This window comes from Bufo gargarizans, chromosome 5 (assembly GCF_014858855.1).
Source record: "Bufo gargarizans isolate SCDJY-AF-19 chromosome 5, ASM1485885v1, whole genome shotgun sequence".
NCBI lineage: Eukaryota > Metazoa > Chordata > Amphibia > Anura > Bufonidae > Bufo > Bufo gargarizans.
Window position 1 is genome coordinate 390,970,031 of NC_058084.1, and position 17,540 is coordinate 390,987,570.

Genomic DNA, 17,540 nt, shown 5'->3' on the forward strand with positions numbered 1-17,540 from the left:
GATGATGAGATAGATATCTGTACTGAACCCTGATATATTTATACATAGTTATAATATCTCCCCTCAGTCGTCTTTTTTATAAAGTGAATAACCCTGTTTTTGATAATCTTTCAGGGTACTGTAGTTGCCCCATTCCAGTTATTACTTTAGTTGCCCTTCTCTGGACCCTCTCCAGCTCTACTATGTCTGCTTTGTTCACAGGAGCCCAGAACTGTACACAGTACTCCATGTGTGGTCTGACTAATGATTTGTAAAGTGGTAGGACTATGTTCTCATCACGGGCATCTATGTCCCTTTTGTTGCAACCCATTATCTTATTGGACTTATTCCTTCCCATGTGCATAACTTTACATTTGTCAGTGTTAAACCTCATCTGCCACTTATCTGCCCAAGCCTCCAATCTATCCAGATCCCTCTGTAGTAGTATACTGTCCTCTTCAGTGTTAATTACTTTACACAGTTTAGTGTCATTTGCAAAAATGTATATTTTACTATGCAAGCCTTCTACAAGATCATTAATAAATATATTGAAGAGAATAGGGCCCAACACTGACCCCTGTGGTACCCACTGCTTCCTGCTCTTCTTTCAGGCCCTGCTCTGTACAGGGACCCGACAACGCACAGCGTCAGGACGTGTGCGCGCCTACGTGTACTACGTCCTGACACTGAATACAGTGCAGCACGGGGCCCAGAAGAACACCAGGGAGTGGCGAGTACGACCAGCGCTAGCAGTGCTTGCCTCCTGCATACATGAGCAGTTCCATAATGGAATTTGTATTCACTTTATAAGATGCACTGCCATTTTCCCCCACTTTTGGGGGAAAAAAGGGTCTTATAAAGCGAAAAATACGGCAATTCCTAATGATTAAGTGCTACCGATAATTTTGGCTTGTCCCCTTAAATTGAGGCATGTGTTGGTATTTGGGGTCGTTATTCACAAACATAATTTGAAAACTGCCTGGCCCTGTCAATCAACATGATGAAGGTGCAGCGAGAGGAGTGAGAACAGAGCCTCTAGGAGCAGTGGCAACACCCCCATTGCTCCTAAAGGCTCATTTGCATAAAATAAAAGTTAATTCTTCACATAGAAGGATGGGACAAAGATTAAGTTGACATTAGCACATATCTTAAGTCCAGTTTAATAAGGATCTTTCTGATGACAGAAGCCCTTTAAAAAGAACATTAACCTCTCTATGTGATGGATATATCCATCATACCCACATGGCATATGTATTGAGTGGGTTCACAAACTGAGCCCACTGCATAAATGAACGGTGCCAGGTGTTTAATGCAGCAGACAACCCCTGGTAATGACTGGTATAACACCAATTCCAGTCATTTAACCCCTCAGATGTCGTTGTCAATAGCGATTTTGGCATCTGACAAATTAGATACTGATCAGACCCTCTGTGGTCAAATTGTGGGGTTCCCATGGGTTGCTATGGCAGCCTGGTGCCCTTTAACCGCCTCCGGACCGCCTAACGCAGGATTGCATTCTGGCGGCGGCCGATCTGTTCCTCCTTGACGCGCCGGCGCGTCATCTCGCGAGACGCAAGATTTCCTGTGAACGCGCGCACACAGGAGCGCGCGTTCACAGGATCGGGAGGTAAACGAGTGGATCTACAGCCTGCCAGCGGCAATCATTCACTGGCAGGCTGTAGATGCGATTTTTTTAACCCTTGAAAGGTATATCAGATGCTGTTTTGTTAACAGCGTCTGATATACCTGCTACCTGGTCCTCTGGTGGTCCCTTTTGCTTGGATCGACCACCAGAGGACACAGGCATCTCTGTAATAAGTAGCACCAAGCACCACTACACTACACCCCCCCCCTGTCACTTATTAACCCCTTATTAACCCCTGATCACCCCATATAGACTCCCTGATCACCCCCCTGTTATTGATCACCCCCCTGTAAGGCTCCATTCAGATGTCCGTATGTGTTTTGCGGATCCACGGATCGGCTGATCCGCAAAACACGGACATCGCGGATCCGCACATTGCCAGAACTATATAGAAAATGCCTTTTCTTGTCCGCAATTGCGGACAAGAATAGGACATGTTCTATAGGCTCTACAAAAAACGCAGTGTTCGCCCGATCAGACCTGATCTTGTGCGCACACTTGCGTTCAGTCCGCCCCACCGCAGTGACAGAAATAAAAAATTTCTGATCACTGCAAAAACACCGTAAAATCGCTGCAGCGCTATAAAAAGATCACTTTTGAGGGGCATGGCGAGTTCATAGAAGAATTTATTTTTTTGGGCACAAGTTAGCGGAAATTGATATTTTTTTTTGTTTTTTCTTACAAAGTCTCATATTCCACTAACTTGTGACAAAAAATAAAATCTCACATGAACTCACCATACCCCTCACGGAATCCAAATGCTTAAAATTTTTTAGACATTTATATTCCAGACTTCTCACGCTTTAGGGCCCCTAAAATGCCAGGGCAGTATAAATAACCCACAAGTGACCCCATTTTGGAAAGTAGACACCCCAAAGTATTCCGTGAGGGGCATGGCGAGTTCCTAGAATATTTTTTTTTTGGCACAAGTTAGCGGAAAATGATTTATTATTATTTTTTTCTCTTACAAAATCATTTTACGCTAACTTGTGCCAAAAAAATATATATTCTAGGAACTCGCCATGCCCCTCACGGAATACCTTGGGGTACTTTCCAAAATGAGGTCACATGTGGGTGTCTACTTTCCCTAGGGTGTCTACTTTCCGAAATGGGGTCATTTGTGGGGTGTTTCTACTGTATGGGCATTGTAGAACCTCAGGAAACATGACAGGTGCTCAGAAAGTCAGAGCTGCCTAAAAATGCGGAAATTCACATTTTTGTACCATAGTTTGTAAACGCTATAACTTTTACCCAAACCAATAAATATACACTTATTGCATTTTTTTATTAAAGACATGTAGAACAATAAATTTTGAGAAAAATTTATATAGAAATGTAGTTTAAAAAAAAAAAAATACAACCGAAAGTGAAAAATGTCATTTTTTGGAATAAATTTCGGTAAATTTTGATTAATATAAAAAAAATGTAAAAATGTCAGCAGCAATGAAATACCACCAAATGAAAGCTCTATTAGTGAGAAGAAAAGGAGGTAAAATTCATTTGGGTGGTAAGTTGTATGACCGAGCAATAATCCGTGAAAGTAGTGTAGTGCAGAATTGTAAAAAGTAGTCTGGTCATTAAGGGGGTTTAAGCTAGGGGAGCTGAGGTAGTTAAAGTAGTATTCTTATCTCCAACATTGAGAGCCTATTGCTAGGATATGCCCCCAATGTCTGATATGTGTGGGTCCCACCGCTGAGGACCTATGTGTGGGTCCCACACCTGTCAGACTTTGGGGGCATATCCTAGTGATATGCCCACAGTGTCTGAGATGGGATACCCCTTAAAGTCCAACCTCAGATCATTTGTAGGTGTGCCATTAGGAAAATGGGGGTTGATAGGTGAATACCATTACAGAATACCCTCTCCCATTAATTCATATCCCCAACCATCCTTTGGTTGAACTTATAGACATATGTCTTTTTTCAAGCGTACAATGTTACTATGTAATGTTCATTAAACAGAAGACCCCTCTCTTAGTTCCCTGATAGGGCATATGAAAATTGATTTTGTAAAGTGGATAAACTTTTACATTTTCATGATTGTCAGAATTGTGTATTGTAGCCTACACAGGCCATGCTTTTCTCTGTGTGAATTATATACAGGATGTATGTAAGATAAAGAGGTTAATGTTTTTCCAGTCAAGTTATAAAATACAAGTCTTTTTTTCATGAACATTTATTTACTAAGCTCTGCCATTTGCTGATTACAAAAATGCACAAAGGTAATTTGAAAGAGGCTGTTTCTTACAGGAAGCATTATGTGATTCATTATTCCAATAATAGCATGCGTTATGTCGTGTTGCCTCAGCTGACTTTCTTCTAATAGGGGCTGTTCAATCAAAATTATGTTTTTGTGCTGGTGATTTGGTTAAGAACATAATAACTATTTCCTCTCAAATGGATTTACTGAAAACATTTATGCATGAAAAGTACCAAAAGTAGATTATTCATTGAAGAAATAACATAGGGAATAGAATTGTCTGTAAATCATGCATTATATTAAAGAGGTTGTCCAAGTTATTTTTTGTGTTCTTTGTATGTTTCTAACTAAGCAAATGTAAGGGGTTTTCAATTCACTTAATTCATCTTCAGTAGCCTTGTTTTCCAAGTCAGGGTTCATCTAGCCTTTCTGCTGCCTGAGGCGAAAACTAAAAAAAAACACCCCTTCCTCCCCAATGCCAATTTCTTAACCTAACCCCTTCCCTTCAGCCCATGGCCCTTGTGCTGCCCCTCTCGTGCCCCTACCTGTGCTGCCTGAGGTGGTCACCTCTACTGGCCTCATTGGTGGTGCACCCCTGCTCCTAGTTAGTGTGTTAGCGCTAGAGTGTCACATGACTCTGTGTCTCTATGATGTCTGCTTCTTTCCCTGCTCTAATGATGTCACTTTGAAGGCTTTGCTGGTTGGAGAGATAAGCCATGACCCCTTCACTTGCTGGATCTGCTGGCTGAGCTGTCTCCCCTCCCACTAGATTCTTCAGCAAAGTTTAACCTCTTTTACCATCAGCAGCACAGGTTGAGGGCTGGAGGCTCTGCCTCAGGTGCTGAGCAGCTGCAGAGTTTCCTCTTCTCCAGGCACCGAAGAGACAAATGGTGTGCACAGGATCCTCCCTCCCTCCTCACCCTAAAAACACAGAGCTGACAAAGACTGTACTGTACTGTATTCTTCTGCCGGCTGTGAGAAAGGCATCTGCAGAGCATTGCACTAGAACAGGTAGGGGGAATATCCCATGTGAATCAGCAATTACATTGTACTGTACAGCTGGGACTTGTAGTCCTACACGAGTATCCCATCAGGCAGGGCATCACTTTTATTCACTTCCTTTGCAGAACAGGGTAAGGGGGAAAAGCAGTCTTTGTTGACACCCACAAATATTCATGAGGAAAACCTCAGACATTATTGCTACACCGCCCAGCTCTGCAACTGCATGTCAACAAAGGGCCAGAATCGAACTAGGTAAATGAGTAAATATAATTTATTTTGCCTAAAACTTGCTTAGCTTATACATATATTGCTGACCATGACATTTGCAGTGCTTTATTTTTGTTATATAACTCGGACAACCCCTTTATCTATTTTGCTGTTCCTTTACAGGAACAGAAAAGAAGTATACAAAAAAATAAAGAAGCCCTAAATTTTTCGGACAGCAATAGCACTCCATGGGTCCCATTGACTGTAATGGGGTCCATTGGATTTATTTTCTGATTCCACCATCCTACCTGCTATTTTACAGGAATCTGGAATGGAGGACCTAAGCGGAACCTCCGCCACAAATGTGCAACTAACCTTATAGGAGTTTTTATGAATAAACTGGGGTTATCTAAGGGCTCTTTCACATCTGCGTTCTTTTCTTCCGGCATAGAGTTCCGTCGTCGGGGCTCTATGCCGGAAGAATCCTGATCAGTTTTATCCTAATGCATTCTGAATGGAGAGAAATCCGTTCAGTATGCATCAGGATGTCTTCAGTTCCGGAACGGAACGTTTTTTGGCCGGAGAAAATACCGCAGCATGCTGTGCTTTTTGCTCCGGCCAAAAATCCTGAAGACTTGCCGCAAGGCCGGATCCGGAATTAATGCCCATTGAAAGGCATTGATCCGGATCCGGCCTTGAGCTAAACGTCGTTTTGGCGCATTGCCGGATCCGACGTTTAGCTTTTTTTCAATGGTTACCATGGCTGCCGGGACACTAAAGTCCTGGCAGCCATGGTAAAGTGTAGCGGGGAGCGGGGGAGCAGCATACTTACCCTCCGTGCGGCTCCCGGGGCGCTCCAGAGTGGGGTCAGGGCGCCCCAAGCGCATGGATCACGTGATCGCATGGCACGTCATCCATGCGCATGGGGCGCTCTGACGTCACTCTGGAGCGCCCCGGGAGCCGCGCGGACTGTAAGTATACCGCTCCCCCGCTCCCCGTTCCTACTATGGCAACCAGGACTTTAATAGCGTCCTGGGTGCCATAGTAACACTGAATGCATTGTGAAGACGGATCCGTCTTCAAATGCTTTCAGTACACTTGCGTTTTTCCGGATCCGGCGTGTAATTCCGGCAAGTGGAGTACACGCCGGATCCGGACAACGCAAGTGTGAAAGAGGCCTAAGTTATGTTTTTTCCTCGTGATAAGGTATCATGTGCTTAAATGGCAGAGAACAGTAACATTTGTAACTACATACAGATAAAAATAAAAAGTTGCTTACTTGAAGAATTTGCCTATGGATTGGGAAAAGACTTTCTGGGCCACTTACGGTAATATGTGTGGAACCACTTTGTCAATCAACAGGTTTGAACTGTACTTTCAGGGGTATTGCTGGTGTGGCACTATTTCTTGGGGTAACTTTAGATCTGACTATATTATTTCTGAAGAACTGTATTTTGGGGCACTGAGCAACACAGCATGTACAGTGATATGGTCAAATGGACAGCAATAAGCACAGAAGTGGGGGGCCGCAGGATGGGGAGTTTGTGTAGGTGGTGAAAGGTGGAAAGGGTGCCAGAAAAGTGAGGCACTAAAGATGGCTGGGCAGCAAACTCTGGCATTAGGAAGATTTCATGACGGTCTGGGTCAAACGGAAAAGGTAGGAAAAGTGAATGGCTACAATCAGAGAAATATCACCTGTTAATTATGGGATTTAAAGGGGTTTTCTGTGAATTAAACAGTCTCTAACTTGTCACACAACTTTGCATTAATCAATAGTGCAGGTGAATATAAGAAACTTTTTGTCTCTTTCTCCATTTATTGGGCTCTTTTCCTCAACCCCCCAAACTAACATTCTCCTACTTACTGTAAGTGATCAAGATGGACTGTCAGCTAAGTAAAGGATCAGATTACATGCTGCCCATGGAAGTCTCTCAAGATAGGGAATGTTAGTTTGGGGGGGACCTGATAAGAGGAGAAATTGCCACACCCAGCATGCGTAAATAACTTATTTGGGAGTTCCGAAAACAGACAAGCAAGTGTGCATTCTGGTAGTTGTAGTTTTACAACACCTAGAGTGCCGGAGGTTACTGACCCCTGGTATAATGTGTTTTGTTCGGCAGCAGTATGAAGATAATATTTGACGACTGTATAGTGGTAATATTTAGTCCTGGTACAGTGGTATTATTTATTAATAGTAATGAGCAAATCGATTCATATAAATTGATGCGTTTCATCAACCAGAGTTATACATGTGCAAGAGGGTGTCCCCGAAGCTGAGGGCACTACCCTCGACACTTGATTGACAGGGCCATAAATCTCGGCCAGCCCTGATAAACTCGCACCTGTGACTGTGCTCCCAGTAGCGGCAGAAGCACGGAGGCTCAGTTTCCGGAACAGCAACTGTTCGTGCACTGCTCCAAATAATAAAATAATATCATTATTTAAGTAGGTTCATATATTAATCCCGGGCCAGTTTTCGCCCTTCTGCCCAGGTCATTTTTTGCAAATCTGACATGTGTCACTTTATGTGGTAATAGCTTTGAAACACTTTTATTTATCCAAGCCATTCTGAGATTGTTTCTCATGACACATTGTACTTCGTGATAGTCATAAATTTGAGTCAATATATTTTACCTTTATTTATAAAAAAAATCCCAAATTTACTCAAACTTCTCAATTTTCTAAATTTCTATTTCTATGCCTTTAAAACAGAAAGTGATACCTCATAAAATTATAATATTTATTACTTAACATTCCCCATATGTCTACTTTATGTTTGCATCATTTTGTAAATGTCATTTTATTTTTTTAGGATGTTAAAAGGCTTAGAAAATGTTTAAGAACATTTCCCAAACCCACTTTTTAAGGACCATTTCAGGTCTGAAGTCACTTTGTGAGGCTTACATAGTAGAAACCCCCCATAAATGACCCCATTGTAGAAACTACACCCCTCAAGTTACTCAAACCTGATTTTACAAACTTTGTTAACCTTTTAGGTTTTCCAAAAGAATTAAAGGAAAATGGAGATGACATTTCTAAATTTCACTTTTTTAGCAGATTTTCCATTTTAATCCATTTTTTTCTTTAACACATCAAGGGTTAACAGCCAAACAAAACTCAATATTTATTACCCTGATTCAGTGGTTTACAGAAACACACCACATGTGGTTGTAAACTGATGTAAGAGCACACAGCAGGGTGCAGAAGAAAATAAACGCCATATGGTTTTTGTAAGGCATATTTTGCTGACCTGGTTTTTAGATGCCATGACCCATTGGAAGCCCCCTGATGCACCCTTACAGTAGAAACTCCCAAAAAGTGACCCCATTTTGGAAACTAGGGGATAAGGTGCAAGTTTTATTGGTACCATTTTTGGGTACATATGATTTTTTGATCATTCATTATTACACTTTATGGGGCAAGATGATCCAAAAATTGTTAATTGTGGCAGTTTTTTTCATTTATTTTTACAGAGTTCACCTGAGGAGTTAGGTCATGTGATATTTTTATAGAACAGATCGTTACGAACATGGTAATACCTAATATGTATACTTTTTCTTTAAGTTTTACACAATAATAGTATTTTTGAAACCAAAAAAATGATGTATTAGTGTCTCCATAGTCTTTTTTATTTTTTGATCGATTGTCTTAGGTAGGGTCTGAGGTGATAGTTTTATTGGTACCATTTTGAGGGACATACGCTTTTTTGATCACTTGTAGTTGCACTTTTTGTGATGTAAGGTGACAAAAATGGCTTTTTTTTTACACAGTTTTTATTTTTATTTTTTACGGTGTTCACCTGAGGGGTTAGGTCATGTGATATTTTTATAGAGCTGGTTGTTACGGACACGGAGATACCTAATATGTATACTTTTTTTATTTATTTCATTCTAACACAATAATAGCATATTTGGAAAGAAATATGTTTTAGTGTCTCCATGTTCTGAGAGCTATAGTTTTGTTTTTGAGAGATTTTCTTATGTAGGGTCTCATTTTTTGCGGGTTGAGGTGACGGTTTTATTGGTACAATTTTGTTCAAAATACGGCTGTTTGATCGCTTGGTGTTGCACTTTTTGTGATGTAAGGTGACAAAAATGGCTTTTTTTTACACAGTTTTTATTTAATTTTTTTATGGTGTTTATCGAACAGGGTGGATCATATGATATATTTATAGAGTCGGTTGTTGCGGACGCGGCGATACCTAATATGTGTGTTTTTCCTTTATTTTCAATTTTTTATTATGAAAACTATTTTTTTTATTAAAAACACTTTTTTTTAAAACTTTATTTATGTCCCACTCTAGGACTTCCACTTTTGGGGGTCTGATCCCCTCCTCAATGCATTACAATACATCTGTATTGTAATGCATTGCCTGTTAGTGTATGACTCTGAGTCATACACTAACAGGTTGCCTAGGAGACCCAGCCTGAGGCTGGATCTCCTCAGCACCCGTAGAAGGCAGGTCCCGATGCCGTGCAAGGCATTGGGCAGACTCTGCACGGCATCGGGCTACCTTGTCACCCATCGAGTCCCCTCCACAGCAGCGTGGGGACTCGATGGGCTCCCTTACCCGCAGCAAATTGCTGTCTCCTCCTCCTTTGGCCATTCTTACTCTGGTATCCGCAGTACTGGCACAGCTCTTGCCAGTACTGCTTTTTATTTTCTATTGGCTGGCAGCTTCCTATGACACTTGCTACTAGCCAATAGCAGAGCGTCATGGAATCAATCCTCGCCCCCAGCACAAAGCTAGTGTAGAGCAGGCGGGCTGCATGCATGTGGTCACCGTGTGTATGAGTGCGTCTATATGTGGTGAGCACATGTATGTGGTGAACGCATCTATGTATGTGGTGAGTGCATGTATCAGTGTGTCCATGTATGGGGTGAGTGTGTTTATGAGTGCATCGATGTATGTGGTGAGTGCATGTATGAGTGCATCCATGTATGTGGTGACCGCATGTATGAGTGCCTCTATGTATGTGGTGACCGCATGTATGAGTGCGTCTATGTATGTGGTGGTTAGCATGTGTATGAATGCATCCATGTATGTGGTGAGCGCATGTATGAAGGCGTCCATGTATGTGGTGAGCGTATGTATGAGTGTGTCCATGTATGTGGTGAGCGCATGTATGAGTGCGTCCATGTATGTGATGAGTACGTGTATGCGTATGTACATTAAGTTGGGGGGCCCATACAAAAATTTGCTATGGGGCCCAGTTAGTTCTAGCTACGCCCCTGATTACAACTAAGCCACCCTAGTCACTTCAATGGCACAGCTCCCTCCTATTCACTTGAACAGGAAGGAGCTGTCCCATAGAAGTGAATGGGACAGCGAGATGTAATTACACCTGATCACTGCTGCGGTTGAGACGAAGAGTGTCGGACCCCCGCTGATCTGATATTGATGACCTATCTTGAGGACAACCCCTTTAATCAGGGACGGACTGGGAGCTTATAGTGACCCTGAAAAAGAAACTTCTAAAAGTGGCCCCATGTTGTAGCGGAGTCCAAATTGACAGAAGGCGGGGCAACACAAATAGGCAGGGCCAGCAATACCATAGCACAATATACTGCTCCCCCAAAAGCTGTCCTTCCTTTGAGGCCATCAATTTCTGTCCTCCTCCACTTGTCTCTGATTAAGTTATGGAGCAGGGACTTAGGAGGTGAGATGCGGGACACTCAGGAGGGCATGTCGCTGGCCGGGTACATGAGTTTCTGATTCTCACAACATTCATTACCGCTGGGATCTCATTATGTACCTGGCCAATGGCATAGAGGGGCGCTTGGGCGGCCCCCAGGGCATCGGCCCACCGGGAAATTTCCCTGTAAGGTCTATGACCAATCCACCTCTGCCTTTAAGTCATTTCCTATCTGCATTTCCCTACCATAGTCACTAAGCTAAATGTACAATTTGAAATATACCTTTTCATTTACCCTTGTGAATATGCAGTGTGATATCATCAAACATGTTTAGCAAACATCCCATCCTGCTTAATGCAGTTTTGCAGCTGTACCTCTTATCAGATGTCAATGTCACTCGAAAGAACAAAAACCATCTGGTTTATGTAATTTATTTTTCTTGACTGTTCGCAGCTAGTTTCAGTCACACGGAGTCTTAAAACCATTACCCGTCTATTTTTACTTCTGTGAGTTTGTTTTTTCTGAATCACACATTTGAAGTGTTTGTTCGTATATGTAACATTACTGTCAGCTGAGAGGTTTAGCGGTATTAAGAGACAATAGTGCTGTAGTGTATTTCTTCAAAAAGATTTAGGGCTCATGCACACAAACGTATTTTCTTTCTGCTTCCGTTCCATATTTTTTGCGGGCCGTATGCGGAACCATTCACTCAAATGAGTCCGCAAAAACAACGTTCCATTTTCGTATTTCCGTTCCGCAAAAACGTAGTGCACGTCCTATTAGGCCTCATGCACACGACCGTTTTTCGGGTCCGCATCTGAGCCGTAGTTTTTGCTGCTTTTTGCGGATCTGCGGTTTGCGGACCGCAAAAAAACGGCACAGTCGTGTGCATATAGCCTTATTGTCCACAAATCACGGTCGGAGGTCCCATTCAAGTCAATGGGTCCACAAAAAATACGGAACGCACACGGAACACACCCATATGTCATCCGTATTTTGCCGATCCATACTGTAGAAATTCTATGCCCAGCACATATTGCTCATGTGTTTGATGATTAATAAGTTACTGTTTCCGTTTCCGATCCGCAAAAAAAACGGATCGCATACGGAAACCATACGGATATGTTTTGTGGAATAACAGAAGAGGACTTAAATCAGAGGGAAAAAAAACTGAGATACGGAACAACGGATCCGTGAAAAATGGACCGCAAAACAACAACGGTCGTGTGTATGAGCCCTAAAACTAAGTTCACACGTGGCTGAAAATACAGCTCAAAACTACGCTGCGGCTTTGGTTGCGTTTTCACAGCAAAAACCACAACAAGAATTGCATTTTACGGAAAAGCAGGTGAACTTCACCCTTTCCTTTACAAAGGGTGAAATCCGCTGGGGAGATCCGCAGCATAAATTGATACTCTGTAGATTTCAAATCTGCACTGCAATTTACATTGCAGTTCTGGTATGCAGCGCATGGATGAGGTTTCCTAAAATCTCACACACTTTGCCGGTGCCATACAACGCTGAGGATTTGCCGCACTTTAATCTGCAACATCAAATCCGCAGCTATTCAGTCACATGGGAACCCAGCCTAAGATGCAGGTAGGGTGGTGCGGAATTGCATGTGGAAAATGTTCAGCATTCTACAAAGTGGATGAGATTTAAAGAGACAGCAGAAAGGGGTATTTTTTTTTACTGAATATTCATAGCAAACACATTTTTGTAGAACTGTAGCAGCACTATATCCCTAAAACAATACAAAAAAAAGTTGTTGTGTAACAGTCAACACAAATGATAATACCTCCTATATAGATAGCAGAAAAATGTCCAAAAGAGACTAAGCCAGCAATGCGCGGCAATACCCAGCTATGCCAGATCCAGAGGACTCCAGCAAGTTGTTCTCTGCCGGTTCCGGGATGCGGCTGATGTGAATGTAGGCTGATACTGTTCCATTGATATGGATTCATGTATTGTTAAGAAAAAAGGCATCAAAAACTGCATCAGATGTTTGGGTATACTGTAAGTAAGTTCTTATTGCACTGTTTAGAAAAGAATGCAACTAATTCTATGAGGATGAAGTCCCCAGTGGTACACTCTATGGCCCAGATTTACTAACGTGTCTGCACCAAACATCTGTCCATATTACTGCAATTTGGTGCATGTAGGGTTTCTACGCTTTTTTCCGACTGCTTGACCTGCTTAGCGGAAAGGGGCAGGTCTTCACATGAAAGTGAGCAGGGCCTAAGATGCGCCAAAATTTGCACCACAATTCTTAAAGGGACACTGACAGGCCCAATAAGCATAATTATCTATATATATGTATGCACAGGTCTTCTAATGTGTATTAAAAACATATAAGTATAACCCCTGTCCACCTTATAAATACAGCAAACTCATGTTTTATAACCTGATAGAATCGCTCTTTTCGGCCCAAGGGGCGGCGTTTCAGCTTCACTTGCGCCCAGCCAGCCGCGCCCAAACCGCCATTTTGAAGCACCACCCAGCTCATCAATATTCACTTCGCTGGGTGGCTTCTGCTGTCCCCGACGTTCCGAGATACCATAGCTTTCTACTTGGAATGCGCGGGATGCCCAGTAGAAAGGGGGTTATACTTATAATATGTTTTTAATACAAATTAGAAGACCTGTGCATTCATATATAAAGATAAATATGCTTATTGGGCCTTTCAGTGTCCCTTTAAGTAAAAATCTGCCTCAAAGCCAACCAATAGTTGGTATTGAGTGAGAGAAAAGTGTCTATCCTGGCACTAGATTCATCATCCACCCTGAACCCCTGTGAGAAATCTGGTTCAGGGCTAGACAGTCGGTCTAAGCTAGCGCCTTCTTTAGGATTAGTCAATCTGGGCCAATGAATACTTTTTTTAATGAAAAGCCACATACGTATTTTTACTTCTCGTTCTTGATTGTTAATAGTTGTGCGGTTTTACAGGTAAAACTGGTATCTGTGACAATTTCACAACTGTGCCCACCATGGACGTGGTTTTCAGCCACATGCGGCTGCTGCTACATGTCTCTTGCTTTAAGCTGGGTTCACAAGTGCAATCTACAGATGTTGCTGTGCTTCCGCAGCAAGAACGCAACAAAATTGCATGTATTACATATATTTTTTATCGCGACTAAGCCATCATATTTCACCCGCCCCATTTCAAAGGGAGAAATGCACTGTATAAATTGACAAGCTGTGGATTTCAAATATGCAAGGCTCCAGCTCTTTCTGTTGTACGCATCCACTTTGTTGGTACTGTACAACGCATTTGCCACGCAAATCCACAGCTAATCAGTCACATGTGACACCAGCCTTAGGGCTCATGCACACGGCCATAGATTTACTCCACATCCAATCCACATTTTTTTCCAGATCAAATGCGGACCCATTCATCTCAATGAGGCGGCAAAATATTCGGACAACACACCAACAACAAATTCTGTCTGCCTATCCGTGGCCCCACAAAAAATAGAACATGTCCTATTTTTGTCTGTTTTGTGGACAAGGATAGGACATTTCTGCAGAATTAAAAAAAATGGTGGCAGGCTCTCTGCCAGTATCCGTGTTTTGCGGCTCCAAGATTTGCAGACCGCAAAAAACGGATACAGTCGCATGCAGGAGCCCTTAAAATGAACATAGCTTCTGAATGCTGTTTTGTGGATCTAAACACATACACATTAGGCCTCATGCACACGACAGTTTATTTTCACGGTCCGCAAAAACGGGGTCCGTAGGTCCGTGATCCGTGACCGTTTTTTCGTCTGTGGGTCTTTCTTGATTTTTGGAGGATCCACGGACATGAAAAAAAAGTCGTTTTGGTGTCCACCTGGCCGTGCGGAGCCAAACGGATCCGTCCTGAATTACAATGCAAGTCAATGGGGACGGATCCGTTTGACGTTGACACAATATGGTGCCATTTCAAACGGATCCGTCCCCATTGACTTTCAATGTAAAGTCTGGAGTTCTTTTATACCATCGGATTGGAGTTTTCTCCAATCCGATGGTATATTTTAACTTGAAGCGTCCCCATCACCATGGGAACGCCTCTATGTTAGAATATACTGTCGGATATGAGCTACATCGTGAAACTCAGATCCGACAGTATATTCTAACACAGAGGCGTTCCCATGGTGATGGGGACGCTTCAGGTTAGAATATACTACAAACTGTGTACATGACTGCCCCCTGCTGCCTGGCAGCACCCGATCTCTTACAGGGGGCCGTGATCAGCACAATTAACTCCTCAGGTGCCGCACCTAAAGGGGTTAATTGTACTATCATATCCCCCTGTAAGAGATCAGGGCTGCCAGGCAGCAGACCCCCCCTCCCCAGTTTGAATATCATTGGTGGCCAGTGCGGCCCCCCCTCCCTCTATTGTAAGAAATCGTTGGTGGCACAGTGTGCGCCCCCCATCGCCCCCCCTCCCTCCCTCTATTGTATCAAATCGTTGGTGGTACAGTCTGCGCCCCCCATCGCCCCCCCTCCCTCCCTCTATTGTAATAAATCGTTGGTGGCACAGTGTGCGCCCCCCATCGGCCCCCCCTCCCTCCCTCTATTGTAATAAATCGTTGGTGGCACAGTGTGCACCCCCTATCGGCCCCCCCTCCCTCTATAGCAGTAACAACATTGGTGGCCAGTGTGCGGCCTCCCATCCCCCCTCCCCCCCCGATCATTGGTGGCAGCGTAGTTCCGATCGGAGTCCCAGTAGCGTCCTGGTTGCCATGGTTACCGATCGGAGCCCCAGCGCTTAAACTGGGACTCCGATCGGAACTCCGCTGCCACCAATGATGGGGGGGGGGAGATGGGAGGCCGCACACTGGCCACTAATGTTGTTACTGCTATAGAGGGAGGGGGGGCCGATGGGGGGCGCACACTGTGCCACCAACGATTTTTTGCAATAGAGGGAGGGAGGAAGGGGGGGGGCCGATGGGGGTGCGCACTGTGCTACCAATGATTTATTACAATAGAGGGAGGAAGGGGGGCCCGATGGGGGGCGCACACTGGCCACCAAGCTATTATTACAATAGAGGGAGGGAGGGGGGGGACCGCACTGGCCACCAATGATATTCAAACTGGGGGGGGGGGGTCTGCCCCCTGCTGCCTGGCAGACCTGATCTCTTACAGGGGGATATGATAGTACAATTAACCCCTTCAGGTGCCGCACCTGAAGGGGTTAATTGTGCTGATCACGGCCCCCTGTAAGAGATCGGGTGCTGCCAGGCAGCAGGGGGCAGTCTTGTACACAGTTTGTAGTGTATTCTAACTAGAAGCGTCCCCATCACCATGGGAACGCCTCTGTGTTAGAATATACTGTCGGATATGAGTTTTCACGAAGTGAAAACTTAGATCTGAAAAAGCTTTTATGCAGACGGATCTTCGGATCCGTCTGTATGAAAGTAACCTACGGCCACGGATCACGGACACGGATGCCAATCTTGTGTGCATCCGTGTTCTTTCACGGACCCATTGACTTGAATGGGTCCGTGAACCGTTGTCCGTCAAAAAAAATAGGACAGGTCTTATTTTTTTGACGGACAGGATACACGGATCACGGCCTCGGCTGCAAAACGGTGCATTTTCCGATTTTTCCACAGACCCATTGAAAGTCGTGTGCATGAGGCCTTAAACTGATCATACAGCCATCTCAGCTGTCGTATATACTGATCATTTCTGTAAGTGTTTTAATTAGCACATCAGAAGTATGAGAAATTTCAAGCATAGCAAAACATGAAAGTATTTAATCAGGATGTCAGTGCAGGATTGAGAAATAAGACATGTGTGAAATATGCTGGTTCTATGAGAATATCTTTTTAAACAAATTAAGCAAAATGGGTTGGGTTTTGTGGCAAATGATGTCAGGTTACATTACAACTGCAGTTTAAAAGCTATGAACACCTTTGCAATTTTTTATTTACTGATTAGTTTATTATTATCACGATCGGCGTGACTATCACATACGTGACACAGAGGGAGGGAAAGAGGAAGGCCCTGCCCAAGTGAGAGGGAAGGTGGTGACCCCTGACTCACCTTGCGGCTGGCACCTGACTGCCCTGACGTCCCTAGACGGGTTCCTCACCCGTACGCCGATCACGTGCCTAAAACCCTGGTTTTCCCTAAGATGAGCCCTAGATAGTGAACAGGGCGGTGGGAACACTAGTCCGCACCACTAGCTCTAAAGGAAAACACCAAGGGGAGGACAGACAATACAGACTAAACATATAATCCCAGGTGGGCGACAACAGGAGACAACAAAAAGCCCAACAGGGATCCGGAGGGTAGCACTCTGGAACAACAACCAGGATTCACAATTCCAGTGGGTCAGTATAGATGTCCAGGCAGGAAGCTCTATAACTGGCAACTAGAGAAGTGTGAGAGGAGAATATAAGGAGGTTGGGAGTGGCAGACAAGAAACAGCTGAGGAGGAGAAGCTACGGATCCCTGAGTGAGACAAAAAGGATTGCAAGGCAAACACAGAAAACAATCACTAAGAAACAACGTGATCTTTAGACATAGAGCGCGCAGCCACCCGCTGCGACTTCCTGACCCCGGGTATAACGGAGTCAGACGTGGCTCTTGACACCCTCGTGACAGTACCCCCCCTTTCACGAGGGGCCTCCGGACACTCAGGACCAGGTCTCTCAGGATGAGAGGCATGGAAAGCCTGAATTAACCTGTTGGCGTTTACCTCTGACGCTGGAACCCACATTCTTTCCTCGGGACCGTAACCCCTCCAATGCACCAGATACTGAAGAGAGCGGCGGACCCGACGAGAATCAACAATTCTGGATATTTGAAACTCCAGATTACCATCCACAATAACAGGAGGAGGTGGCAGCGGTGATGGTTCTAGAGGTGGAACATACTTCTT